Genomic DNA, 28,000 nt, shown 5'->3' with positions numbered 1-28,000 from the left:
ACTAGTCGAGCCTCGGGGGTTCCTGACCGATTCTCCGGCTCCAGGTCTGGGAACACAGCCACCCTGACCATCAGTTTGCTGCAGGCTGAGGACGAGGGGGATTATTACTGTGCAGCTGCTGAGAGTAGGAGCTATGATGGCACAGTGCTCCAGGCCAGGGGGGAAGTGAGACAAAAACCTGCTCTCCCCCAGACAGGGGTCTCCCAGGGATGAACCATCCTCTGCCAATGCAGACACTTCTGTTGTCTGTTTTATTTAAAACGGGGGTCTGAGCCTCACACCGGGGATTTGGGAGACAAAATATTTTCAGATCTTCTTCATTCTGCCCCCTCACCAAGGCTTTTTTTAGGCAACCACATATTATATGATTGTCTAAAATTGAGCAGAAGGCCCTGAATGCCAGAAGCAGTTCCTGGCAGACAGAGTCCCTGACAGTCAGGTCAGAACCAGAGAGATATACTCCAGTTCTGTCTGATTCAGGACACTTGGGGCTTCTTGGCCAACCCTGGGCTGAGCTGAGACCCAGGCTGCTGCTCCTGCCTTTCCTGTGACCACCTCTCAGGCTCCCCGAGAGCTGCAGGCCTGCGAAACTAGACCAGGTTCCTCTCCCACTGGGGGAGCTGGGGCTGCCCAGGGTCTTCCTTCTCAGCTTCTGCTGGACTTTCTGCTGCTGCTGCTCCACCCTGGGTCCAGGTCATCGGGGGCGCTGCCTGTGCATGGAGGCTCCTCCTCTCCCCTCTGTCCTCAGAGTCCCTCAAGCAGCCCATTCCCAGGAGAGGGTCTCAAAGGAAACAGAAAATCTGTGTCCCCATCACTGGGGACACAGGGTCTGTTTGTCTTAATCTCAGGGTCCAAGGTGGGAGATCCATCTGACATCATCTCAGGCCTCGGAGGCCCCCACTGCCCTCTGCCCTCTCTCCTGCTCTTAGCCTCCTCTGTCCCTCCTGGTGTCCGGGGCTCAGGCAGGGGGAACTCAGCCAGGTTCGATGACTCTGTGGACACTCAGCCACACTCACCTGCCTGGAAACAGCAACACTGCTGGCACCAAGGGGGCAAGTTGGCTGCCGACTTACTCATGCTGAGTCCCGAACTCCTGACCACAGGAGTCATAACCAGCCCTCAGGGGCTCAGCGAGGCTGTCGGGCTCTGGGTCGGGTGGGGTCCCCTGACCATCTCTGGGCTCCAGCCCAAGGACAAGGCTGATTGTTCCTGCCCAGCTGGGACTCAGCCCTGCTGCTCACAGCAGGCCTCAGGCCAGGAGGAAGTGACCGTGAACCCTGAGCTTCCGGGCTCACCCCCAGGTGGGGTCACAGAGCACAGGTCACCACGGCTGTTCCTGGTCCCTGTCACTGTCCTTTCACACACACATGCAGGGTCTCCACAGTTGGCCGGGCTGGGCTGTAGGCCACAGTTAACAGTGATGTATTTTCTAATGTGCGGGATTATTCCTTCTAATTCTCCCTTTTCCCTTAAGCCTTACATTTGCCTTATCCTCAATTTTCATACACACAAAATGACGTATATTCCACTGTATCAGAGGATCTTTGCTTAATAGGCTCCAAATCAATCAGTACAGATGTTTGGCTGATGGAGTCGGGCCTCAGACACAGATACTGAGAAAGGAACACAATTACCGCACGTTGTGGGAAAGAGACACTGTAGCAGCAGCTCAGAAATGGACATAAAATCATATTTTGTTTTACACGGTGAGAATAAGAATGTTGTGGCTGCACTTCACAACTTACTGCCAAGGTTTTCACTCTAAAATCCCTCATCTGCTCTTCTCAGTCCTGCGCTCCTTGTAAGATAATTTAGTGGAAAGGGAATTTAGAATACTCCACGACAATCACACCATCTTGTTCAGACACATGATCATTTTCAGATCCGCTCATGAGTCATGAGTCTTTCTGTTATTTTCATTTGGTATTGTTGGAGAATCTTAATTTCATAGTTGTATTGTCAACTTAAGTTGTAAGTATATTGAGTCCACCCCCGTTTGTTGATGGTTTCTCTCACCACAAAGTAGCTGATCCCCTGGTGCTGGTGTGGGTGTCAATATTGGATCAGCAGCCCTGAACCATGGACTGTTGTGACCGGCAATGCTTTCATGGGCTGTGTGTGGGGAGACCCCTGACCCCCCAGACCACAGGTGACGCTGTGGCTCCCTGCACCCTGAGCAGGGACATCCCTGTCGCCGCTGTGCTCTATATTGGGACCAGCAGAAGCCACTGAGCCCTCCTCAGTCCTCCTTGTCCTACCACTCAGACTCCAGGAAGAACCAGGCTCCGGGGTCCCTGCCAGTGTTCTGGATCCAAAGGTGCCTCGGACCACGCAGGGCTCCTGCTCGTCTCTATGCTGGAGCCTGAGGACGAGGCTGTCTCTGACCATGCAGGCTGGTACAACAGGGTTTCTCACAGAGACACAGGCAGATGGGAAACGGGGACAAGAACCTCAGCCTGTCAGGGGCTTGTTCTCAGAGAACTGTCAAATTTCCAATAAATCCCCCGGAATCAATTAATTCCTGAGGTACGTTCTGGTTCATAATCAGTCTACTCCCAATTTCACAGTCAGTTTTGCTGAAGTCTCAGAAAATGTAAACAGATTCTGACACCAGTGAGGTGCACCCCGATCATCCGTGTGATCAAGAGAGACGTGGATCTGAGCTCCCTCAGCTGAGATCAGGAGCAGGAGGCTTTCCCAGATGCGCCTTCAGCAGAGTCTGTGGACCATCCCAGCAGGAACACCATCCCCCAGGGTGTGAATGTCGCTCCTGAAGAGTCAGAGCAGAGACCCTGAGGAGTGAGGGGCACCGGTGATACATCCCAGGAGGCAGGGAACCCCGGGAGTGGTTCTCCTGACCCACAGGTGCTGGCTGTGTCCTCCCCTCTCCTCCTCTCCTCTCTACCCCATCGGAGCATTTCCTACTTCAGGATTGGGGTGGTCTGTGGACTGTCAGGAGCAGGGGCTCCCCAAGATGTGCCCGTGTCCCCCTGTTTGTGATGCCCCCAATGAGTCCAGATCCGAGGGCCCCATGTCTTGCAGAAAGAACAGCGGGAAAGTGGGGATCACCATGGCAATGATGACAGGAGATTCCAGGCAAAGCCCTGCCTTTGTGACCAGGACAGAGGTGAGGGACACTGAGAGGTTAGGCCCTGCTCTCTGGCTGCTGGTTGGTCCCCACGCCCTCCTGGATCACTTTGGACCCCATCCTGATGAAGAGGCTGGTCGTCAGTGTCACACAGCTCACCACTAACCACAGCCACAAGGAATTCCCGTGTGATGGGGATGTCTGATGGAAGTTTGCCCTCTACTCCAGGGTGGGACCCATCCCTGCCCTGAGCCTGCCGGTGATCTCAGCAGTGCTGGGTTAGGTCTCTGCTGTCACTTCTGCTGTTAAATCCAGGCAGTCTCACCTCCTCGTCCAGGTCCATCTTTATGGGGCCCATGAAATTGTCTCCCTTTCTCTCTGGTCTCCAAATCCAAGCACAATGCCCATGTGCCCAGATACACAGAGTCCCTCACAGGTACTGAGAAGGATGCCGAGGAAGCAGAAGTCCAGCATCTGTGCCCTGGAGCCCCAGGGGGCCTCTCCCATCCCCCCGCACATTCCTGTCCTGCTCCAGGCTTTGTGCTCTGCCTCAACCCTGACCCTTAGGGAAGCTCGGTCCTCCCGTTCCCCAGGGATTGCTGCCTGAGGAGCCCTTCTCTGCGGGTACTGGGAGACCCTCCCCATTAGGACGCAGCTCTCAGACTCCTCACTTGCCCATATCCTCGTCTTTTGCCTCATGATCGCCCTTTTCCCTCCCTGGTTCCTTGTTTGAGATGATATTCGATAAATGTCACTATTTTGGACACAGACCTTATAAACCCATCTCCATTAAATCTATGGATTGTAATAATTGAAAGTTAGAAGGTTAGACTTCACCATGTCCAGTGAAGATCAGGTTAATTGGTCATATGGTTTTCTCAACCAGCAATGAAACAGGAGCCCAGACAGGATGAGATTCCCATTTATAGGCATAATCTTTTATATCAAACATTTAATATGGAAAGATTACAGAATTAGACTAAAAATATCTGTAAATATCTGAGTCAAAAAAAGTACTGTGAGGACTATGATCAAGGATAAATGAGAACCCCTGGAAGAGATCAAGAAGAGATTTGTTGTACCTGAGAGCCTCCTATTCTCTTTGCAAAGAGAGAGATAAGAACACAGCCATGCAGCCTGGGCTGGGAAGGTCCCGGGAGGCCCTGCAAATTCAGCCTTGACTACATATCAACCTGGGAAGGAAACTCAGACAGAATCATGACCAGGCACAACCCACGGGCACGCCGGGTGTTTGAATCCTGGGACTTGGTTCAGGTGGTTGTGTTCTGGTAGAGAACCCACGAGCTAGGCAGAGCAAACTCAGACCTCAGGGAATCCTGAAATTCATTAGTTCATCAGCATACCGTTCAGGGGTCTGAGGTCATTAGGTACCTGGAAAAATCAATGACCAGGCCCAAACTCGACGAAGGCCCTGTGAGGTGACATCAGAATGACCCTCCTGCAAATGTGAGAAAGCCCTTCCAGGAGGCTGTGGTGTGAAGTGGGGGAGGAGGAGGTCTGAGTCCAGCAGGGGGCGCTGTGGGCCTGGTCCTGAGAGCTCAGAGTCCTGGCCAGGCAGGCCGGCACCTCCTACCCTGGGTCTTACCCACGCGGGCAGCAGGGTCCTCACTGGAGGGTGACGTTCCTGCACCTGGGCCCCCAGGGGACGCGGCAGCTCTCAGCTCAGAGCCACAGGCTTGCCTCTCAGTTCCTGCTCCTCTGTCATGAGATCAGTGTCCAGACCTGACATCCAGCCAAAGACAGAGGGACGGTCATACAGCAAAAATGAACTTCCTTCAGTAACCTCGACCTCCAGGGATACCTGGGCAGGGGATGAGAGATCCCTGCAGAGGGGCTGCCCGTTGCCGACAGAACGCCCGGTGTTCACAGCGGGAGAGGGCTGCAGGCAAGGACCCTTTGTCACCATCTATGTCATTTAAAAATGTTCCCTGTTGTGTTATTTGGCAATTTCAACATTTTGTACTGAACTATGGAAACTGGTATTGTTTCACTTTTTGTGGCTCCCTTACTCGTTCCTTCCCTTTATTTTAATACTTTATATTCACACTTGTAACATAAAATATATGAAATCACAAGTTCTGCCAAACTGTCATCAATATGTTCGTATAATAAGAAAAGAATTATGTAGAAATATATATTTTTCACCTCTATGAGCTGAGGTTCTCTAACACCTCTGACAAAAATCATGGGAATTTTATTAAACAGCTACTTTAGCAGCAAATCTAACATGAATAGAAAATAAGAATAATATTTACATTTTTATGTCAAAGAAACAAGAGATGAACAAGACTGTTCCCGTCTCTTCCACACACGTTAACACTTGAGATGTCTGAGCTCCTTCTCGTCCTCGTTGCCCCCACATCCCTCCTCCTCCCGAGTCCATCGGCTCCACAGCAGAACCGCAGGGAAGGGAGTTTTACAGTGTCCACGATGCTCACCACACCTACCTGTTCACACACTGTGCTTTTCTATTTCTGTGATGAGACATGTATGCCAGCTTTGTGGGAACTGAACTTGCACGCCATCATAACTGCATGAGGACATGATGACCTTTACCCCTAAAATCCGCGGCTCTGGTGACGCTACTCCCCATGGTCATGGCTGTTCACAGCACGGGAGGCCGTCACCCCAAGCCTGGCCCTGTGTCTGTACATGTCACTCCCCACCTCCAGGCCTGGTCCCCCCACCGCTGGGACTACAGACACTTTACAAGATTGTGTTCAGGGGCCACGCCTTACCCTTCACACCAGACACAGGTTCTGGATACTCTACTGGGCTCAGGGCTGGAGGCACAAGGACGGACAGAATCAACAGACAGGACACAGCGGTTCCCTGAGAAGGACAGAGAGTGTTCTAAAGATGGGCTCAGATTTGGGAAAGGCTAGTTTACTGGGGCAAGAGAGGACGACTTGCAAACTCCTCCTTCAGCCTCAGACTCTCCAGAGAGTAGATAGAAGACCGAGGTCACCAAGGTCTCGGGAGCACATTTGCTGAAAGACGTCACCCCATCACTCAGGGGCTCCTTCTGGTTCTGTCCCCACTCTGTGTGAGGTCCAGCATCTGCCTTCAAGTCCCCCCAGGGACCTCAGGTGACCTGGGCAGGGAGAGGAGGAAGTGATTTGCATGAAGCCCCTCCTCTTCCTGATGGGCTGGAGGCATGAAAAGGCCCAGGACCCCACCTCCAGCCCAGGAGGCTGAGGAGGCCGTGTCCCGGGAGGGTCCCCACCATGGCCTGGACGGTGCTTCTGCTCGGGCTGCTGGCTTACGGCTCAGGTCAGGGGTCGGGGCTCTGCACCCTTGGGGCACCTCCACTCAGGGTCTCAGGGCACCTCATCGCCATAACAACCCCTTTCTCTCTTCTGTCGCTCTTAGGGGTAGAAGCTCAGACTGTGATCCAGGAACCGTCACTGTCAGTGTCTCCAGGAGGGACGGTCACCCTCACCTGTGGACTGAGCTCTGGGTCAGTCACTACGTACAACGAACCCAGCTGGTACCAGCAGACCCCAGGCCAGGCTCCCAGAAATGTTATCTACAATACAAACAGCCGCCCCTCTGGGGTCCCTGATCGCTTCTCTGCCTCCATCTCTGGGAACAAAGCCACCCTCACCATCACGGGGGCCCAACCCGAGGACGAGGCTGACTATCACTGCTTACTGTACAAGGGCAGTGGTACTTACAGCTGCACAGTGATGGGAGCTCATGGGGAAGTGCAAATAAAACCTGCCTGTGCTCAGAGGGCTCAGCCTTTAGAGGCAGGAGAGGGCGGAAGTGGTCAGCTCCCCTGTGGGGAGGGAGGCTCCGGATCCATCCCCTGTCTAGTGGTCCACGGCCCCGCGCCTCCTGCAGTCTCTCCCCAGGTGTGTCCAGGTCCCCAAGAGGACGGGTAGAGGGGCTCAGGTGAACATTTTATCAACAACATAGAGACTCAGAGACCCCCAACAGCCAGCACGACCCTTCTTGTTCAAAGAGTTTCAAGAGACATACTCAATTTCGTTAACTTGATGATGGAGAATAAAGTAATCCCTAAACACTTCTTTATATGTGTGCGATAGCCTGATCCACAGAACACGTGCTGGTCTGATTATACACCACGTGCTCACAGTCATCGCCCTGAAGCTATCATGGAAAAGAAGCTTTGAAAGCCTGCAAGTCTGATACTGCCCCAGACAGCTCCTGCTCTCTGGAAGTCTTTTCTCAGACTTCTAGGCTTTTTTCATTTTCAAACCTGACATAGTTTCAATATTTTAAAACGCCATATGAAATCTCTATGAATTTTACTGACGACCATATTGGTAGCTTTTTTAGCGCACATACCCGTGTATATAGATGCATGAAACGTATATGCATACATGTGGAAGCACGTATGCACATGTATTTGACGATGAAAGTGCTGCTCCCTGAGAGGCGGGACAGTCGGTGTCAGTCGCTAACTGTGCTCACAGCACTCGGCATGGCTGGGTGTGCTCCTGAGCTGACGGTGAGCCGGCATCAGCCCGGCCCAGCACCACTTCCACCGAGAGTTGGTCTGTGGGGACCATAAGGGGCGCTGTGGGTCTCCCCAGGGTCTGACCTGTGGGCAGCCCCTGCTGTGTGGCCCCCGCCCCCACCAACTACTAGGTCTGGATGAGTGGGTCTCTGTGTGTGATGGGCACTCAGCAGGGTGTCCTCTCTGGCCTGGGCAGGGTCCCTGCTCACAGGCCACTGTGGATCCCGGGAGATGCTTCCTCCTGGTCGCTCCTGGGGGGCAAACTCTGAATCTCCCTGCCTCAGTCCGATTCGCTAAACTCACCCATCAAAGAGGGGAGTTGAAAGAGATCGTGTCTGTGATTCGGGTAAACAGCAACCACAAGACCATAACAGGACTGAAACCTTGGCTCTTGATAGAGCGGCCATCCCGGGGCCCGCCGTGAGCTGCTCTACGTGGGGCTTGGCCCCACTCAGGGGATGGAAGGACTTGTGTCCTCGCCCTGGAGGAGGAGACCCGGGATGCGGAGGCAGGAGCCCTGAGTGCAGATCTGGGCTCAGAACAGCAGCAGGAAGGGCTGAGTGGCCAGCACTCCAGCCGTGAGCGATCCTGACTCTGAGGTCAGCTCAGCCGGGGTGGGTGAAGGGGAGGCTATGGGCACAGGGGCCCCTGTGAGGAAGGGCAGGCAGGCCCTGGATGCAGTGGGGGAGCTTTGAGGGCACCCCAGTGAATGAGGGAGGCGCAGAGTGTGGTGATGGCACAGCCTGTGATGTCACTTCCCCAAGACCCACCGTCTCCAGGGCCCCTCTCCAGGGAGAAGAACCTTTTGGGAGATCCCGCATCTGTGAGAAAGGGGGAGGTGTCGTCATGTTCCCCACAGACTGTCCCCAGTCCCCTGACACCTGGTCCTGATGTGTGTGTGATGAAGGGGTGTGTGTGTGTGTGTGTGTGTGATGGAGTGGTGTGTGTGTGTGTATGTCTTTGTGTGTGTGATGGAGGTGTGTGCATGTGTGTGTGATGGAGGGGTTTGTGTGTGTGTGATGGAGTGGTATGTGTGTATGTGTGTGTGTGTGATGGAGGTGTGTGTGTGAGATGGAGGTGTGTGTGTGTGTGTGATGGAGTGGTGTGTGTGTGTGTGTGTGTGTGTGATGGAGGTGTGTGTGTGAGATGGAGGGGTGTGTGTGTGCATGTGATGGAGGGATGCGTGTGTGTGTGTGTGAGATGGAGGTGTGTGTGTGAGATGGAGGTGTGTGTGTGTGATGGAGGTGTGTGTGTGTGATGGAGGTGTGTGTGTGTGTGTGATGGAGGTGGGTGTGGAGCAGGAAGGGCTGGAGGAGTGTCAGCATCACAGCTTCTACTTTGGGGAGAAGGCGCAATCTGGGGCCCGCAGGCGAGGCTTCCTCTGCTTCCCTAGGGCCTCAGAGGCTCAGAGGAACTGGCCCACAGCTGACTCCTACATATACCCTTTGGGTTTGGTGTAAATTCCTGCTCCCTGACCCTCCGGCAGCTGGGCAGGCCCCCTGTGGGCTTGCTGTGGGCACCGCCGGGCACTCGGTGTGGACGCAGCCTCCGCCGCCCCCCTCACTGTCAGCCTCGGCTGAATCACTGTCATTTCCTCCATTTCCCTGAACTGGACGCGGCGACCCGAGAGCCGGCACCAGTTCCTCAGGGGCATCCCAGCCCGGTTCTCGGGCTCCCGTTCTGGTCCCACCGCCTCGCTGACCATCCCTGGGCTGCAGGCTGAGGACGACGCTGACTATTACTGTTCATCGTGGGCCCGCGGCCTCAGTGTTCCCACGGTGCCCAGGGCTGTGGGGAAATGCGACAGAAACCTCCTGGTGGCTGATGGCTCTTTGCGATGACAGGTGTCCAGCAGCAGTGGAAGGACTGGCTTCTCTGTTATATCGTCCTCCCCACATTGGAGGGTCTGGAGCTGGGGTCTTGTAGCCACACATTCTGGGAAACAAACTCACTCAGAATGACAATGCAGATAGTGGAGTGCAGTTTATTATATTACACCGGCGGTCCCAAGGCAGAGTCTCCTCTTAGCCAATGACCCCGACCAGTTTTTGTGAAAACCTTATATACCCTAAGTGTACGTGCTCAAACCCACCTCCCCAAATTCCTTGAAACTAGTCTGGACAAGGTAAAAGAGAGATACGATCACAGTTAACCCATGATTCATGTGTCACAAGACTAGATAAACAGTGGATACTTATCAACAGGCCTGTGGTCAGATCCCAGTAAACATGGTGGAATTTACCACTTTGTTCTGTTACAGAGATAATTAGCACATTCTTTTAGGCAACAGAGAGTCCAAGCACAAGTCCTGAGGCTCTTTTATCCAGGGGGTCTGGTTTCCCATTGGCTTGCCATTTCTATAAACATCGGGTACAAAGTTCAGAGTCCATTGGGAGGGTGACCATGCGTGTAGCCTAATGTTCGCAGCCTGGCCTAAGACGGAGTCCAGCTCTGCCTGTTCCTCCTTCAGCCTCAGCACATCCTGTGATGGGATCTGTCTGAGGGCCGCCTCCATGCTGGTCTCACGTCCACTGTGTGTCAACTCCATGGATCCCCTGAGAATCACAAGGTGAGAGACTGTCCCCCAGGCTCAACCCTCTGGATGTAAATGGGAATCCCTGACGTACATATAACCACAGTGTAAAGAATCATTCGCATCACTAGACATGAGACTGACCTCTGATTTTGGTCCTAGGAAGCATTCTATAAGCCCCAGGGATGTCCTATCTGAGAGAAGGGTCTATGTTTGTCTGGTAACCTTGGACTGGTCAGTTGGGGTTCAGGTAGGCAACTCTGGGTCAAGTACAATTGGGTGCTAAACACAGAGATGATAATTACAAATAATAATAATAAAGCAAATTTTGAAAGTCATTCAGTTCAGTTCAGTTCAGTCGCTCAGTCGTGTCCCACTCTTTGCGGCCCCATGAATCACAGCATGCCAGGCCTCCCTGTCCATCACAAACTCCTGGACATTACTCAAATTCATGTCCATCGAGTCGGTGATGCCATCCAGCCATCTCATCCTCTGTACTCCCCTTCTCCTCCTGCCCCCAGTACCTCCCAGCATCAGGCTCTTTTCCAATGAGTCAACTCTTCGCATCAGGTGGCCAAAGTATTGGAGTCTCAGCTTCAGCATCAGTACTTCCAATGAACACCCAGGGCTGATCTCCTCTAGGACAGACTGGTTGGACCTCCTTGCAGTCCAAGGGACTCTCAAGAGTCTTTTCCAACACCACAGTTCAAAAGCATCAATTTTTCCGCGCTCAGCTTTCTTCACAGTTCAACTCTCACATCCATACATGACCACTGGAAAAACCATAGCCTTGATTAGACAGACCTTTGTTGGCAAAGTAATGTCTCTGCTTTTTAGTATGCTATCTAGGTTGGTCATAACTTTCCTTCCAAGGAGTAAGCGTCTTTTAATTTCATGGCTGCAATCACCATCTGCTTTATTGAAAGTTATTAGTACTTATCAATCCTGGTCTTGGGTCTGTTAAGATACTTTATATTAATACTACTCTATTTCTATCTATGTGTATAATTTAACATTCCCCTCAGTCCAAAAACAGTAAAAGTTTCCGAGGTCATCTTCTGCTTTATGCCACTTTATATCCACTGTGTCATTGAGTCCTGGTGAGCTTGTGTTTTGAAGTCACAGCTCCTCAAAGCCTTGTTCCCATTACTACTGCGGATAATGAGCGGATCTGCTTGGCACGCAGATCTGTTCAGTCACCAAGTCCGAGTTGCCATTTGCAGGTGACTGAGCAGAACCCCAGGGACAAGGCAGGCATGTCTGCACTCCTGTCCCCTGTTTGTGACTGTGGGGCCAGTGAGGACATGAGCCTGACCCCCGCCCCCCCCAGGTCAACAGTGCTGAATACCAGGTGGGCACAGGCGGTTGGCCCTGCAGTCACCCGCTCCCTCTCTGGTGACTGAAGCCAGGGAGCCCAGGGTCCGAGCCGACCCACTGCAGCATAGCAGCCCCCTCAGCCTGACTCCCCTCCCTGAGGGCAGCAGCCCAGCAGAGCGTGGTTTCACACCCACCCGGATGGAAGGAGCTGCTGACAGTCGTTGCCCCACGTCCCCAGGTCAGAGTCAGCAGCTCAGAGAACTGGGGTCAGTGCCCCCTTTGCTGGGTCACCGGTCAGTGAACACACACCTCTGACCTTCTGCTGCAGGAGGCTCTCCAGATAAAAAGAATAAGAAATGGGAATCACAGTTTCTGCAGGGAATATGCTATGCACAGGCCTGTGCTATAATAACCAGGGCCTCTTTGACAAACAAGCATGACTTTCTCATCACCCCCAGGTGAAGGGCTGGGAGTAGTTAAAAGTACATCGTGGAAAGACATCTTGAAGTACTGATGTGACTGATGGAAAACCATTAGTGACTGTTCCCATAACCAGAGCCTTGAGGGAGTTGCTGAGAAAGGGCGTCACTAGCCGAAGGGCTAAACAAAGTCATGAAAGGCCTGAAGGTTTGACATCGAGGACTGTGCATTCTATATCTTTATCCCCCATCTGAGATTGTAAAGAACAGATATCTCTAAAGCATGATTAAGGAAGTAGAAGTTAACAATAAAAGGCATGCAAGGATTAGGATCTTGGCTTTTCCCTGTGAATGGCATCAGACCCCTGATCCCCACTTTATTTCTGAGTCTTATTTTCCCTTATTTTTCTGCAGCACTGCTCCCTCAGATTGGTTCGTTGTTGCGCTGGTCCCAACAAGTTGCTTCATGTAATCTCCCCAAAGTCCAGGACCTAGTAAAAAATATCACTGATATCAAGAACCAGGAAAGTAAGTAATGATGGGAAAAGAGACTTACATAGACATCAATGCTGAGGTGACTCAGATGATGAAATCAGGTGACAGATATTTTTAGTGAACAACCATCAAATCTATTTGATGAGCAAGTATAAGCACTTTTGGGGCAAAGGGAAAAGGACATAAATGCAAAAAATACAGTTCAGAGAACAAAAGTGGGGCTTTTCCCTCATAGCTTAGTCGGTAAAGAATCTGCCTGCAATGCAGGAATCCGCCTGCAATGCAAAAGACCCAGGTTCGATTGCTGGGTCTGGAAGATCTCCTGGAGAAGGAAATGGCAACCCACTCCAGTGTTCTTGCCTGGAGAATCCCGTGGACAGAGGAACCTGGCAGGCTACAGACCACGGGGGTTGCAAGATTGGACTCACGGCTTAGCAACTAAACCACCACCACCATGAGAACAAAGTAGGCAGAAACATAGAAATTCAACAGGTGAAAGTAAAAAAGAAATTCATCTGTTGAAATCAAAGACATGTAATACTTACTGTTGTTTAATTAATTCATGGCTGGAGTATTTCATGACCTGAGAACAGGCAGCCGCCCCTCCTTCCTCGCTATTCCCCACCGTGGTCATTCCCCGAGCGCGTCACCAGGGGGCGCTGTGCACGTGCTCAGAACCGGCAAAGCCTGAACACACCAGGTGGGCCCCTGACTGGGCGAGTCCCCAGGCTCAGTGGCCCGAGTTGGACGTGACAGCAGGTGCTTCCTCTCCGGGGACAGACTCAGGGCCCTGAACCCCCAGGCCTCCTCCTGGGAATGAAGCTGCAAAGGGGGCCCATGAGTGAGACCTGGAGGGTTTTGGGCTCAGGTGGTAATCAGGCTCCACCCTCTTCCCCAGGAGCAGAGGAGGGGAGGAGCTCCCGGATCCCGGCCCCATGCACCCCTCAGTTCCCCTCAGTCTCCTCCCGCTCCTCCTCAGCGCTTCCCTAAGAGCCTCCGTTCCCTCCCTTCCACTCTGATTCATGGCTTTCCTCCCAGTCCCGGGCTCCCTTCTTTCTACAGCCCTCCACCCCGTGACCTCCTCCAGAATGATCAAGTTCACTTTGTCAAAGGTCATGGACGTGTTTCCAGATCTTCCTGAATGGGACGCTCACTTCCTCATCCTCCCCTTGAACCTGTCTGACATCTCCCTTCTCCAGAAGCCTCAGGTCTCAGACTCTCAGCTGTGGGTCCTCTCTGTGTCCCAGGGGAACCTCAGGACAGACCCAGCTCAGGCCACCCTCCCAGATATGATACTGAACCCTGGGGGACACACAGAACCCAGGGAGGTGTTTGGTAGGTCAGAGGACAGGGGCACATTTGTCTGAGGGGCCCTTTCTCCTGGGGGTGGGGGGCTAAGAGACGGGCAGTGGCAGCCTCAGCACAGCTCTGGAGCGGCCGGCCTCCCCTGCACTCCTGACCCCACTCCTTCACTGCAGAGGTCAGGACAGCCCTCAGCACCCTGACGCCCCCTCCCTCACCACTCCCACCACATGCAGGAAGCGTACCTCCCTGTCCTTCCTCAGGACATGAAGGGTGTCTGGGATTTCAGGGTCCCTCTTCCAGCCTGTGCTGACACAGCCGCCCTCTGCATCTGCCTCCCTGGGAGCCTCGGCCAAGCTCACCTGCACCCTGAGCTGCGGCTACAGCAGCTACTATGTGAACTGGTACCAGCAGGTCCCAGGGAGGGGCCCCCGTTTCCTGATGCGAGTGGGCACCAGTGGTGTTGCTGGATCCAAGGGGGATGGGATCTCTGACCGCTTCTCAGGCTTGGGCTCTGGCCTGGAGGGTCCCTGACCTTCCAGAACATCCAGGACGAAGACGAGGCTGACTACATCTGTGGGGCAGCCCATGGCAGTGGGAGCAGCTTCGTGTAACCCACAGTGACACGGGCAGAGAAGTGAGACCAAAACCCCAGTGATGGCCCCTCCCCACTGCCCTCCCATCACCCAGACCCACAGCTTAGAGGGTGTCTCCTGACCTTCCTTGAGAGTTTCCACCTCATCAAGTATTTTCATAACTCGGCACCTATCTGGGAGGAAGGTCTGTCTTTGCACAACCTTCCTGGTCTTGGTCCACAGCAAATGTTCCCCAGGTCTGTAAAATGTAAGCCAATCTAGACCAAATTTCAGTGACACATATGATGTCGTGAACTTCAAAGCTGCAGAACAGGACCCCGTTATCCTTCACTTTGTCAATCTGTACAACATTCACTTGGAGCTTCCCAGATGGCACTAGTGGCAAAGAACTTGACTACCAATGCAGGAGGTGTAAGAGATGTGTGTTCGATCTCTGGGCAGGGAATATCCCCTGGAGAAGGGTATGGCAACCCACTCCAGTATTCTTGCATGGAGAATTCCATAGACAGAGGAGCCTAGTGGGCTATAGTCCATGAGGTCGCAAAGAGTCGCAAATGACTGAAGCGACTTAGCACACACAACATTCACTTAGCTCACCACTGGGGAAAATAAATTTCAAATGAATCCATGTGACAGTAGTTGGAATTGATTGCTTGGGTGCACATGTGATATGCACTAAAGAGTGTCCCAGGGAAAGTGATGATATTGAGATCTTTACTGTCTTTTAGTGATGAAGTAAGATGAGGGTTAAGAGGAGTGGAAGATTGAAAGAAGGAAATCACACTGAAGTGGGTCGATCTTGGGTAAGAATATAGGGGATTCATGAGTCTGCTCTTCAAGGATTTTTGTAATTTCAACAGAATTTTTTACCCAGTGACAAATGTGTAAGAAAGAAAACCTCCATCCCTGTCTGCTATGATGTGTGTCTGCCCTGCATTAACAGATCACCCAAGTGACCAACTTCTATGCTTCCACCACGTTCTCTAGGTCAAGCACTCTGCATGGAGGCTGGGACATCCCAGGGGCAGAGGAGGTGCCCATGGCCAGGAGGGGGTGCCATGCAGAGTCCCAGAGGGGGTGCCAGGCCAGAAAACAGGGAAACCACTCAGGGATCTAGAGGAATGTGCAAACTGTCCTCCCTGGTGGGGGGGTCCCTATTCCCTTTGAGGTCTGTCCCCTGGGAGCTTCTGGTCAGTAACCTAACCATCCAGCTCAGATTCTGGTCCCTCCTTCTCATCCATGTGGAGTCTTTGTCAAGTCTGGGTCAGAGAGAAGATGTGGAAATGTGAGGTGTCAGAATGTGTCTCCAGGTAGAAGTGGCTCCTGGGAGAGTCTGTGCAGAGGATGAGACAAAGCTGTAGGCAGAGGCCCCACAGGGTGACCTGTGTGGAGTTATGTGTGTGTGATGAGTGTGTATTAGGATATTACAAATGTGTTTTTTGTTCCTGTGTTAATGTGGTTTTTGCTATTATTGGTGTTCAATTTATGTTTTAAATGTCTTCCTATAAAGCAAACGTATACAGAAACACTAACACTTGATCTGATAATGGAATTACTTTATCAACTTTTCTTTAGAGTATTTGGATCACTATTTAAGCAGAGTGATTTATAATCTTCCCACTTATGTATTTTATTTTCAGGTGAATGTCCACCACTTAACCTGCTTTCTCAAAGAACTAGGAAATTTTACATCTTTTGCAGTGTTTTATAAAAGAAACATACCAAGCAAATCTATGGGAACAAAGTAGTTGCTGGAGTTTGCTAGATATTTTATTAGATACTTCCAGTAAATAAGTATATATTATGTCTTTTGTGGAGTAATTCAATGATAAAATTTCCCGGGTTTTCCTGAAAAAAATTAATCTCTTTACTTATATTTTCTACGAGACCAAAGTAGTACCTTCCTAGGAAAGTATGATGTGAAAGTGAAAGTCGTTCAGTCGTGCCCAACTCTTTGTGAAACCACAGACTATACAGTCCATGGAATTCTCCAGGCCAGAATACTAGAGTGGGTAGTCTTTCCCTTCTCCAGAGGATCTTCCCAACCCAGGGATCAAACCCAGGTCTCCCGTGTTGCAGGCAGGTCGTTTGCCAGCTGATCCACCAGGGAAGCCCAGGAAAGTATGGTATCCCGGCTTTTTCAATGGTTTCCCTGCAGCTCCTGCCCCGTCTCGCCCGTGTCTGTGTCTGCAGGCTCCCGCTCCCATCCTGTGCTGACTCAGACCGCCTCCCTCTCGGCGTCTCTGGGGGCATCAGCCAGACTCCCAGACTGCACCCTGAACAGTGGGTCAATGTTGGTGGCTAGCAAATGTCCTACTTCCAACAGAAGCCAGGGAGCCCTCCCCGGGACCTCCTGATGTTCAAGTCAGACTCCAATAAGCCCCAGGGCTCCCGGGTCCCCAGTCACTTCTCTGGATCCAAAGATGCCTCGGCCAATGCAGGGCTCCTGCTCATCTCTGGGCTGCAGCCTGAGGATGAGGCTGATTATAACTGTGCTACTTTTCACCAAAACACTGGTATTTACAAGGTGCTTCAGACCCACAGCGGCCCTGTTCCCTCCCTCATGTGGCTGTCACTGCTGCTCTGCCTGGCCCACGTCTAACTCCAGTTAACCTGCTATGGTCACTTCTGAGCTCCCTGAGAACAACAGATCTGACCTGTCATGTACTGCCCCTCATCTCAGATCTGAGACTCACCATGGCTCTGATCGCTCAGACTGTCACGTTTTGACACACATCTTCCCAATCAGAGATAAAAATCCTGCAGTGGAGATGCTATAAGTGGCAGAAAGAGGCTGATTCCTGCTCTGCTTCACTCAGACCCCCAAAAATTAATAATGCAAATATCTGTGTAAAAATTAAGTTTTACTTACTAATAAAAATTTTCAACAGATTCACCTTGTGTCATTTGTTTAATATTTTCTTAATAAGAAAATAAACTTACAAAGATAATTATATTTTAGATATGAAACTCTTGTCAATGAAAAATTGAAATAAGCATAGATTGCCCTTCAACTAAACTCATGCACGTATTTAAAGTAATGGCCTTAAAAGTTTCACTAATCCATTAACATCTTTTCATACATTTACTATCTCAGGGAATTCCCAAGTGGTCCAGTGGCTAAGACTCCACGTTCCCAGTGCAGTCAGCCTGGTTTCATCCCTGGTCGGGGAACTAGATACCACAAGCCACAATTAAGACACCACCCAGACAAATAAATAAATAACTATTTATAAAAGTCTCAAAGTCACACCTACAATGTAACACACTCATGCAGTGAAGGACAAACTACAGTCAGGCCATGCTTCTCCAACCAAACTTTCCCTAAATTGTATCTTCTCGGACCCACTAATTGGGATGGTTGGTCCTACCACCCACCACATATCAGGGTCCGTGGGAACAGACGCTGCTCAGAGCCTTTCAGAGTCTCAATAAAAGCTGCCCTGAGTATCACAGCCCTGCTTCCTGCAGCCTGTGCCCTGTGCCTGCAGGAGATATGCCTAGTAGGGGTCACTTCATAAGAGAGGACACAGTGATGGGGTCCAGTGTGTGCAAAGCTTCACACAGGGAAGGATCCAGACATTTAGGAATCCAGAGTCACATCCCTGACCTCTCCACCTACACCTTCCCACCTCAACAGAGAAAAGCCCTCTCCTCCTCATGGCTGAGGGAAAGCACAGAGGAAGCAGGGCTCTGGCCACCAGGGAGGGGACCCACAGAGGAGGGACTCGCTATCCTGCCCAGAAGGGGATGGGCCTCCCCGGGGCCAGCACGGCCCTGACCTGATCCTGACGTGAGAGGAACTTGTGCCCCAGAAGCCCTCTCAGTCCTGACCCTGAGCAGCCCAGGGAGCCATGGACAGACTCGGCCTGAGGGGCCCGAGGGGAGCACACAGGGGGCCCTGAGGTCGCAGGGGACACAGGGGAGGCCCCTGAACTGGCTCTGAGGCGGGGACAGGGCACAGAGCAGGGCCAGGAGCTGTCTGGTCACCAGGTCACAGGAAGCGTGTCTGGGTCTGGACAGCAGGGGGCGCGCAAGGGCCATTCCTGAGGTGGTTGGTGGGCTGAGAGCCGGGCCAGCCCCTGAGGTTGCCAGGCAACCACTGCTCAGGGCTCCCAGATGGGACCTCCCACCCCTGGGCCCCAAGAGCCCCGCCCCAGTCCTCACCCAGCCCCCAATCAGGCACAGAGACCTGACCCGGGGGCCCAGGGTGGGTCAGAGAGCTGGGGGGGTCATTTGCATGAAAGGCCCCTCCCCCTCTCAGAGTATGAAGAGGGGAAGGATTGGTGTGGGGACGCTCTGCTCAGCTGTGGGGCCACAGAAGGCAAGACGCCCTGACCATGTCCACCATGGCCTGGTCCCCTCTGCTTCTCACCCTGGTCGCTCTCTGCACAGGTGACTGGATGGCGGGACAGGGGAAGGGTTCTGGGAAGACACACGGGCCGTGCTCTGTGCTCTCATGTCTGGACCCCAGAGTCACCATCTCTGTCTCTCCCCCTTCCAGGATCCTGGGCCCAGGCTGTGCCAACCCAGCCGCCCTCCGTGTCCGCGTCCCCGGGCCAGAGGGTCACCATCTCCTGCACCGGAAGAAGCAGCAACATTGGGATGTTGGGTGTGAGCTGGTACCAACACCTCCCAGGATCAGCCCCTAAAACCCTGATCTATGATAGTAACAACGACCCTCGGGGGTCCCCGACCGATCCTCTGGCACCGAGTCTGGCAACACAGGCACCCTGACCATCACTCCGCTGCAGGCCAAGAACGAGGCTGATTATTACTGTGCGTCTCTTGATTTCAGCCTTAATAGTCCCACAGTGCTCCGAGCCAGGGGGGAAGTGAGACAAAAACCTGCTGTCCTCGCAGAGTGTGGGCTCTGGGGGCAGAAACATCCTCTGCAAAGGCAGCTGCTTCATTTGTCTCTTTGGCCTAAGACTGGGTTCAGAATCACACCAGGGAACTTAGTCCAGAAAACTCTGTTCACATCTTTCTTAATTCACCCCTTCTTCAGATTTCCTTTGCAACAACTCATTGTCTGATTTTCTCAATTTGAGCAGAAATCCCTGGTGCCAGGGGCAGGTGCCCTGGGGTCAGAGTCCATGATGGGTCAGGTCAGAACCAGAGAGACACAGTACACTTCCGTCTGATTCTGGACTCATCAGAGCGTCCAGTGTGGGTCCTGGTCCCAACAGCTCTCCTTCTCTCTGATGCTAGTAGTGGACGCACGGGGTCCCTGCTCCATTTCAGATCTCGGGGTCTCTGCTCATTTCCCAGGTCTCAAATCTGGAGTTCTGGCTCCTTGGCCATCACTGGGCTGAGCTGATACCAGGCTGCTGCTCCTGCCTTTCCTGTGACAGCCTCTCAGGCTCACCCAGAGCTCCAGGCCTGCGGGAACTAGACAGAAATGGTACGGACTCCCTTCCATCTGGGGGAGGTGGGGCCGCCCAGCTGCTTCCTGCTCGGCATCTGGCTGGACCTGCTGCCGCTACTGTCTCCCCGACTCCAGCTCATCCAGGCGTCTGCCTGGGCATGGAGGCTCCTCCTGTCCCCTCTGTCCTTGAAGGCCCTCCAGCGGCCCATTCCCAGGAGAAGGTATCAAAGGAAACAGAAAGTTCATGTCCCCATCACTAGGGACACAGCGTCTCTTAGCCCTGAATTCAGGGGCTGAGGTTGGGGTCTGGCTGAGGTCATCTCGGAATCTGAACTCTGACTCGGGAGCCTTTAATCTCCATCACTGGGGCATCTGCCCATTCCCAGGAGTTTCTAGAGCTCTGACCCCTCTCATCGGCCCTCATCATGACGCCTGTGCTTTTTCTTCACTGGGGAGATTCCTCGGTTACTGCGCACCAACACGGGAGCATGTAAGGTGCATCTTACATCTGGGTCTTTTGGAACAACTGCCTCTTCATGGCCCTCACTGCTGAGACCCACCATTGATTCTTCCTGTTCAATTTCTTTTCTAACACTTGCCATATGATGTTGAGTTATTGTTATGGAGATTAAGTTCACTTTGCTCCTCACTTGTGGAGTTTCCACAAATTATTGTCACCAGACACCAATATGAGAATAGTTGGTGCCTTTACAATATCACGTATTAAGGTCTTGATACATTGATGACATTTTTCTTAAAATGAAAAACAAAAAATAGACATGTTCCATTCCTTTCCTTCCCCCAAAAGTAGTGAATGCAACCTGGGGCCATTTCAGTTCCTTAGATGGTCACATATCCCAGGTCACCCTTCGTGTGGTCATCTTACTGCCCGTGGGCTGCAGACACCACCTCACAGTCCCACCTGCCCACTGCCTGTCACCTGCCCCACAAACAGGAAAACCAGCACTCTTCCTGACACTATACCTGTTCTATGTAGGATCTCCCGCAGGGTTACGAGAAGTAATGCTGGAAAACCTATCGTTTTCCAGTTACTAAAAATGAAGAAGCAAAAAGGATACTTTTAAAAATTCAATTAATGATAGCATCAAAAAAATAAAATACTTAGGAATATGATTAACCCAGTAGGTGAGAGGCTTATGAAGTGAAAACAAGAAAACATTGTTGAGAAATTAACACAGATGTAAATAAGTGAAAGGAGCCCTGAGATCACGACGGGGACAACCTCATACTGTTAAGGTGACCTCAGTCCTGCTAGATTGATCTACATGTTCGCAGCTGCTACCAAGTCCAAGCTCACTCTGCTCACCTCACAACAGGTCAATGAATTCAAGAGGAAAGGAATACAACTTTATTCGGAAAGTCAGCTGACACAGAAGTTAGCAGACTAACACCTCAAAATAACCATCTTCTTGGGGCCTGGATTCTAGGTTCTTGTACGGATGAGAGAAGGGGGAAAGTAAGGAAACAAAGTGAAAAAGACCATTTCATTCTTGCAATTATTCCCTAGAATGGCAAGCCTCAGGCAGGGGGATATGGTATTTCCTTTCTTACAGGCATTCACAGGTGGGCAGGCTCAGACTATCTCCCTGTGAGCTACACAAAGGCACTTTAGTTTAAGGCTCAGGCAGAGGGAGTAGGGTTCTCTGAAGCAGGCCACTGTGTAAGACGATGATAACAAAAATGACAAAAACAAGGGTAAAATTCATAGAAACAGATCCAGCGTGGAGTCAGAATGAACCCTTCCTGGTTACACAGCCACTCCCTCACTTGCTCACTTTTCCCAGTTTAATCCCCAAAGGTCCGCAGATCTCCTCTCCCTGGGTTTCTGGAAAGAAGTTGGATAAATATCTGTTCTCTTGGACCTAGAGTGTAGATTCCCACCCCCTGGAATCTACTCCATAGCAAAGACAGGCATCAAAAGGCTCTGCCATGTGGGCTGAGGGGATCTGACGGGAAAAGCTGAAACAACAGCCACCCCCACAGAAGTCAAACTGAAAGAGAACCGGGGAGAATGGGTATGAGGTCTGAGGCACATTATACTCTGAGAGCCTTACACCTTTTTATGTGGGTCAAGGTAAAGGTGGAAGGTAATGACCCCAGACCCTGGAAGACGCAAACTCACATTTCAGGTGACCCCGAAATATATGAGACGAGTTACTCTGCAATCAATCCTTCTAATTCTCCCTTTTCTCTTAAGCCTTAAATCTTCCTTATCTTCAAATTTAATGCACACAAAATTGCACATTTTCCACTGTATCAGAGTAACTTTGCTTAATAGGCTCCAAATCAACTAACGCGTACCTTTGTCTGATGTGACTCAGACAAAGAGGAAGGCCTCAGACACAGAGGAAGAGAAAAGAACACAATTACCAGCACACTGTGTGAAGCAGACACTGTAGCAGCAGCTCTGAAATGGACATGAAATTGTATGTCGTTCACTGGGAGATAACAAGAATGTTGTGGCCATCTTCAAAACTTACTGCACAAGTGTTCATCCTAAACCCACTCACCTGCCCATCACTGTCCCTCTGCTCCATGTAAGACCATTTAGAAGAAAGGGAATTTAGAACACTCCATGATGTACACACCAACTTGTTTAGACACGGGGTCATTTTAATTTCTGATTTTGAGTCATGTGTTTTTCTATTATTTTCATCTGACATTTTGGAAGAATCTCAATGTAATGATTGCATTGTTAACTTTCTTCTAAAAATCTGCAGGCATATTGATGGTTGGTTTTTTGATGGTTTCTCTGAGCACAGGATAGCTATCTCCCCATGCCTGGGGCGGGTGTGAGTGTTGACTCCCCCAGCCCTGATGCACTGGGTGGCGCCTGGCAGGGGTTTCACAGCCCGTGTGGTGGGGAGACCCCTGTCCCTTCACAGAGCAAATATGACTCTCTGGTTTCCTGTTGGGTTTCCTGCTGGAGGAAGCAGGACCCTCCTCACAAGGAGCAGGAAGTGATTCCACTGGGGAGGGAAGAGAGGTTTACAGTCATGGGGGGAGCGTGGTGTTGCGGTGAACAGGATCGCTGGGGCAGGAAGGGGAGCACATCCAATTATCACTCAGCTTCACATCTGCAGGGAAGGATTCAGGTTTGAGAAACGAAGGATGTGGGGGTAGGGGCCTGATTAGGGGAAGGCTGTCACCCCATCACTCAGGGTCTCCTCTGCATGCTGTCCCCACTCTGGGTGAGGTCCAGCATCTGCCTCCTTCAAGAAGCACCCCTCAGGGGACATCAGGTGATCTGGGCAGGGAGAGGAGGAAGTGATTTGCATGAGGCGCCTCTTCCTCCTGATGGGATGGGAGGTATGAAAAGGCCCAGGACCCCACCTCCAGCTCAGGAGGTTGAGGAGCTGCAACCTGGGAGGGTCTGCACCATGGCCTGGATGGTGCTTCTGCTCAGGTTCCTCACTTATGGCTCATGTCAGGGGCCGGGACTCTGCATCTTTGGGGCACCTCCACGCAGGGTCTCAGAGTCCTTGTCTCCATAACAACCCCTGTCTTTCTCCTGTCACTTTTAGGGGTGGATGCTCAGATTGGGCTAGGTCTAGGAGCCGTCACTCTCAGTGTCTCCAGGAGGGACGGTCATCCTCACCTGCGGCCTCAGCTCTGGTTCAGCCTACTCTCCCACCCAGCTGGAACCAGTAGCCCCCAGGCCAGGCACCCCAAATGCTTATCCACAGCCCAAGCGGCCGCCCCTCTGGGGTCCCCAGTTGCTTCTGGCTCCATCTCTGGGAACAAAACTCTCCTCACCATCACGGGAGCCCCCTCTGAGGATGAGGCCAATTATCACTGTGGTCTGTGTATGGGTCAAGGAACTCACAAATGCCCAGTGATGTAAGCCCATGGAGAAGTGCCAACAAAACCTCCTCATGTGCTCAGAGGACTCAGCCCTTAGGGACAGGAGAGTTGCTGATTAGAAAAACAGAAAAAACTAAATCCAAAGCTAACAGAAGGAAGAAAACAATAAATATTAACATTGAGAAAAACAACTACCAGGGAAGCCCAGAGAAAAACAAAATAGAAAATGCTAAAACAGTAGAGAATCAAACAAAACTGAGCAGGTTCCTTGAAATTATATATTTAGTTAGGCAAGCTAGTGTTAGTCGCTCAGTTGTGTCTGACTCTTTGTGACCCTGTGGACTGTAGCCTGCCAGACTTCTCTGTCCGTGGGATTTCTCAGGCAAGAATACTGGAGTGGATTGCCATTTCCTTCTCCAGGCAAAGGTCGAGGTCCTGAACTTCAAGTTAATGTTCTAATGGATAAAATCTTTGAAAGCATTGGCAGGAAAATGCATTTTGGACAGAGAGGTATGTAAACAACTTGTGGTCATGTGTGTACCACATGGTTTGAAATTATGTCCACAAATCCTTTCCTTCAAGGGCGGACCTTATGCTCCCCTTCACATGTGGGCTGGACTCAGCGGCTCGCTTCCAATGGTAGAATGTTGTAGAAATGAACATGAAGGGTCTGAGACTAGGTCATCAGAGGCACTGCAGCCTCCTGGCTCATCCTCTTGGATCACTCACGCTAGAAGCCAGCTCAGTCGCATCTTAACACTCAGGCAGCCCAGTAGAGAGGCCCGCGTGAAAGAACGGAGGCTTTCTCCCAACAGCCAGCAAGGACACTGGTTTCAACCGCTATGTGAGTAAGCCGTCTTGGAAGGAAATCCACCAGCCCATGTCAAGGCTTCAGATGACGGCAATCTCATGAAACCCTGAGCCAGAACACTCAGCTCAATTACTCCTAGATTCCCAACTTTCAGCAGCAGTATGAGATAATATTGTTTTAAGCTGTTAGTTTGGGGTAATTTGTTATGCAGCAGTAGTTAATTAATGCACTGCCAACTTTGGGCCATGTCTTTATCCAGGGGCGCCTGTCCATTCAGTCCAATTTTAGCCAGAATCTGCTAAGTGAGTTTGAAAAAATACCACACCCTTGATGGGACCACCCTCAGTATCAGATCAAATTCCTTATCACCCACCTCAGTATCCTATCACCCTTGCCTAGGTCAGCAATGATCCTCTCAGTTCAGCCAGAATCCACCCTAACCCTGAGGTCCACCACCCTGTTGCTGTTTTTCATTGCTTTTCAGTTGCCCAGTCTCTGTTTGCAACCCCATGGACCCACCCTGTTCCTTAGCTATCAATCCCAACTGTGTCCCTGCCAGTCAGACTTAAGCTCAATTTCTCTCCCCTAGTATAAGACCCCACTGTAGTACTCTTACCTTGAATAAAGTTTTTCTTACCACTTTTAATAAGTGTTATGAATAATTTTTTAACATTTCCAAGTTCTGTTACTAGGAATTAGTCTCAAAGGAATATTTTCATACCTTTTTATACTATATTCATTTGGGGGAATAGATTTCTAGAATTAAAATATTTCACGTTTTTACCATACAAACAGAAAATATCTTTTAAAATATATTTATATATCTTAAAAAAAAAAAAAACCTATGTAGTAATCTGAAAAGGATGTGTATATAGACATGTCAGTGTATATACACACATACCGTCAGAGCACCAAGGAAAACTTCTCAGTAAACTATAAATTAAAACATTCAGCGTGCAAATAGTGAAATCTTTGGAATTAACTTGCCAAAAATCATAGAGAATGAAATTTTAATTTAAAAAATGTATACATAAAAGTATTTGGGATTCAGACAAAACTGCTATTTAAATGAAGGTAGGTCATTAAATGAAGGTAGAGAACAGCATCGAAACATGTATATTATCTAGGGTGAAACAGATCACCAGCCCAGGTTGGATGCATGAGACAAGTGCTCGGACCTGGTGCACTGGGAAGACCCAGAGGGATCGGGTAGAGAGGGAGGTGGGAGGCGGGAGCAGGATGGGGAATACATGTAAATCCATGGCTAATTCATGTCAATGTATGACAAAAACCACTACAATATTGTAAAGTAATTAGCCTCCAACTAATAAAAATAAATGAAAAATAAAAAAAATTTTTTTTAATTTAAAAAAAATGAAGGTAGGTCAATTCCTAAACCCTTTATAAAAAAAAAGAAATACTCAGTATCATGTAATAACCTATAGTGGGAAAGAACTTAAAAAAGAATAGATATATATCTGCATAACTAAATCACTCTGATATACATCTGAAGCACAATATTGTAAATAAAATATATTTCCATAAAAATTTGTAAAGAAAGCTTTTAAAATACAAGGTTATCAAAAAAAATCCTAAAGAAACTAGAAGGTACATATGAATTGAAACAATAAAAGAAAACAACAAAAATAAAACTTGTTGGGATAATAAAACAAGAGCTGTTTCTTGGAAAAAGTAAATCAGAAACATTGATACAACTGTGGCAAATCTAATAAGGGGAAGAGGAAGTTGATTCCAATACTAGAAATGAGAAATGGAATGAGATTCTGAGAGGATAATATTCAACCCTGAGTGGAATTACTTTTGTTTCAGGAAAGATCCAGTCAAGCAAAAACCTGGGGAAAGAAAGGGAGGAAGGAAGGAAAGAAAGAGGAAGAGAGACAGGGGAAGAAAGGAAGGGAGAACGAAAGAAAAGTAAATGTCTCAACAGATGTTGTAAACTATCCAATAAAACAATTCTCTTTAAATTCTAAAAACAGAAATAGAAAAGAAAAAAAAAAACAGAAATTTATTAAGCCATATACTCATTGCCTTTGATGGTACTAAGAACAAGAAAACCCATTTACACATCATTGTTTAGAAGTCCTGGCCAACACAATAAGATTATTTTAAAAAACTAAAAATATGCCATGTTATTGTAAAAAAGACAGACAGCAGAAATATTTTTTAAAAAAACGTTTTATTTCTATAAATACTAATTTTACTTACAATTTTTTGGCAACATTAATAAAATAATAAATTTTATCTGAAAGAACAAGCAAAATAGACAAGGAAATTCACAAAGGGCAATAACAAAATAGTAATCTTGACAGATATTCAATATATTTGTAAACAAAACAAAGTGACATTGCCTTAAAAAAATATAGAGGTATCAATAGAAAAACAGAGAAAGCTCCTGAAAGAACTCAACTCATTATTAACTATCTTTTATTTGCAGGCACAGAAACTGACTCAAGTTAACTCAATTCTAAGAAGCAAAGCCCTGATGTTATTATCTCTTCTCAGCTTTTTTGTGAAAATCTAGGAAATTTAGGCTGGAGAGGGAAGAAGAGGGTGGAGACTTAAAGTGCCTTTAAGGAGGAGGAGTAAAGGGAGGGGGTTGGAGATTTCATTGTGTGATTTTAACAGCATTGGTGAAGCTCAAACAAGGCAGGTAGCAAGCCACGCAGGCCTAGGGGAAGAGTGTTTCCAGAAGAACAGCAGTTGCAAAGTCTTTGGATCGGGAAGAAATGGAATTTGCTTGAGGAAAAGCAAGGCCAGTGTGTCAAAAACAGTGCACCAGTGGGGAAAACAGTAGAGTAGAATGACAGAGAATGGAAGAGAGGAGGTAGTCAGGGACCATATCACTGGAACCTTTTTAGTTGGCAATAAATAACAACTTGTACTCCTTAGGAGCATACTTCAGAGCAAATGACAGTAACAGTGTTAATAATACTAAGCAACAACAAAAACACATAACTAAAACATTTCTTATTTTTACTACAGAAATAGAATAAAGGAGATAAGTATGCAAAAGTTTGCACATTTATTTATACATAGTTTTCACCTGAGACCAGAACACACACATACACTCTTTCTACACCTAAAGAAAGTGGTTTAAGCTGACACTTAGCAAAGTGCTTTGGCCCAAGCAAACTAACTGGAAAGGCCTAGTAAAATATTCAAAGTGCAAATCAATCGATCAAGCATTGAGTAAATAAATACAATAGAATTTATACTCAGGAAATTATCTAAAATATAGACAATATACTCACTACAACTTAGTTATCTGTAGTCCTTCCTCTTCAGTTCTAAGAGGGATGCTAACCCCTTGATGATTATCACTTTCCAGCATTTTCTGAAAGCTCAGAGAATTTAAATAAATTGAGGAGGGGGAAAAAGAAGTGGGGAGAGATAAAGAGGAGGAAAAAGGAAGAGGAAAAGGAGAGATTTCTCTTGGCATAGGTCTACAGCCAGGATCCCAGGTTCCTTGAATGGTGCACAGAGATTGCTAGGTTATCTGTGCCAGAAGCGGAGAAGGGATGGCATTAAAACATGCCTAAGGAGACTCAACTCTAGGAACCCACAGAGGCAGCCGAGTGTGCTGATGTTCAGGAACCAATACTTAGAGGGTACCCCGCAGTTCTGTGAAAGAGCCCTTGGAAGAAGGTTTCCACAAGTATAATCACAGATTAGATAGGTGGATAGATTAGAGGAAGGATAATAACTCTATGACCTGATA

At 49.6% G+C, this 28,000-nt stretch overlaps 1 protein-coding gene, 1 long non-coding RNA gene and 1 gene segment (V, D, J or C); 2 read left to right on the top strand and 1 right to left on the bottom strand.

Moving 5' to 3' along the window:
* The window catches only part of LOC122420176, a 224,880-nt gene that overhangs the window by 21,024 nt on the left and 175,856 nt on the right, over positions 1-28,000 (top strand).
* The window catches only part of LOC122420342 (immunoglobulin lambda-1 light chain-like), a 204,835-nt gene that overhangs the window by 7,315 nt on the left and 169,520 nt on the right, over positions 1-28,000 (top strand). The gene's annotated exons all lie outside the window — the stretch shown is intronic.
* Positions 7-27,206, bottom strand: LOC122420496. The gene is made up of 4 exons (XR_006263298.1): positions 27,195-27,206; positions 26,573-26,583; positions 24,040-24,045; positions 7-115 (listed from the first exon to the last, which is right to left on the bottom strand). It is a non-coding gene; the product is annotated as an uncharacterized LOC122420496 (long non-coding RNA).

The sequence above is a fragment of the Cervus canadensis genome, chromosome 1, assembly GCF_019320065.1.
Source record: "Cervus canadensis isolate Bull #8, Minnesota chromosome 1, ASM1932006v1, whole genome shotgun sequence".
NCBI classification, from domain to species: Eukaryota; Metazoa; Chordata; class Mammalia; order Artiodactyla; family Cervidae; genus Cervus; species Cervus canadensis.
The sequence above is the reverse complement of the archived record's forward strand: the minus strand, read 5'-3'. Positions and strand labels throughout refer to the sequence as shown.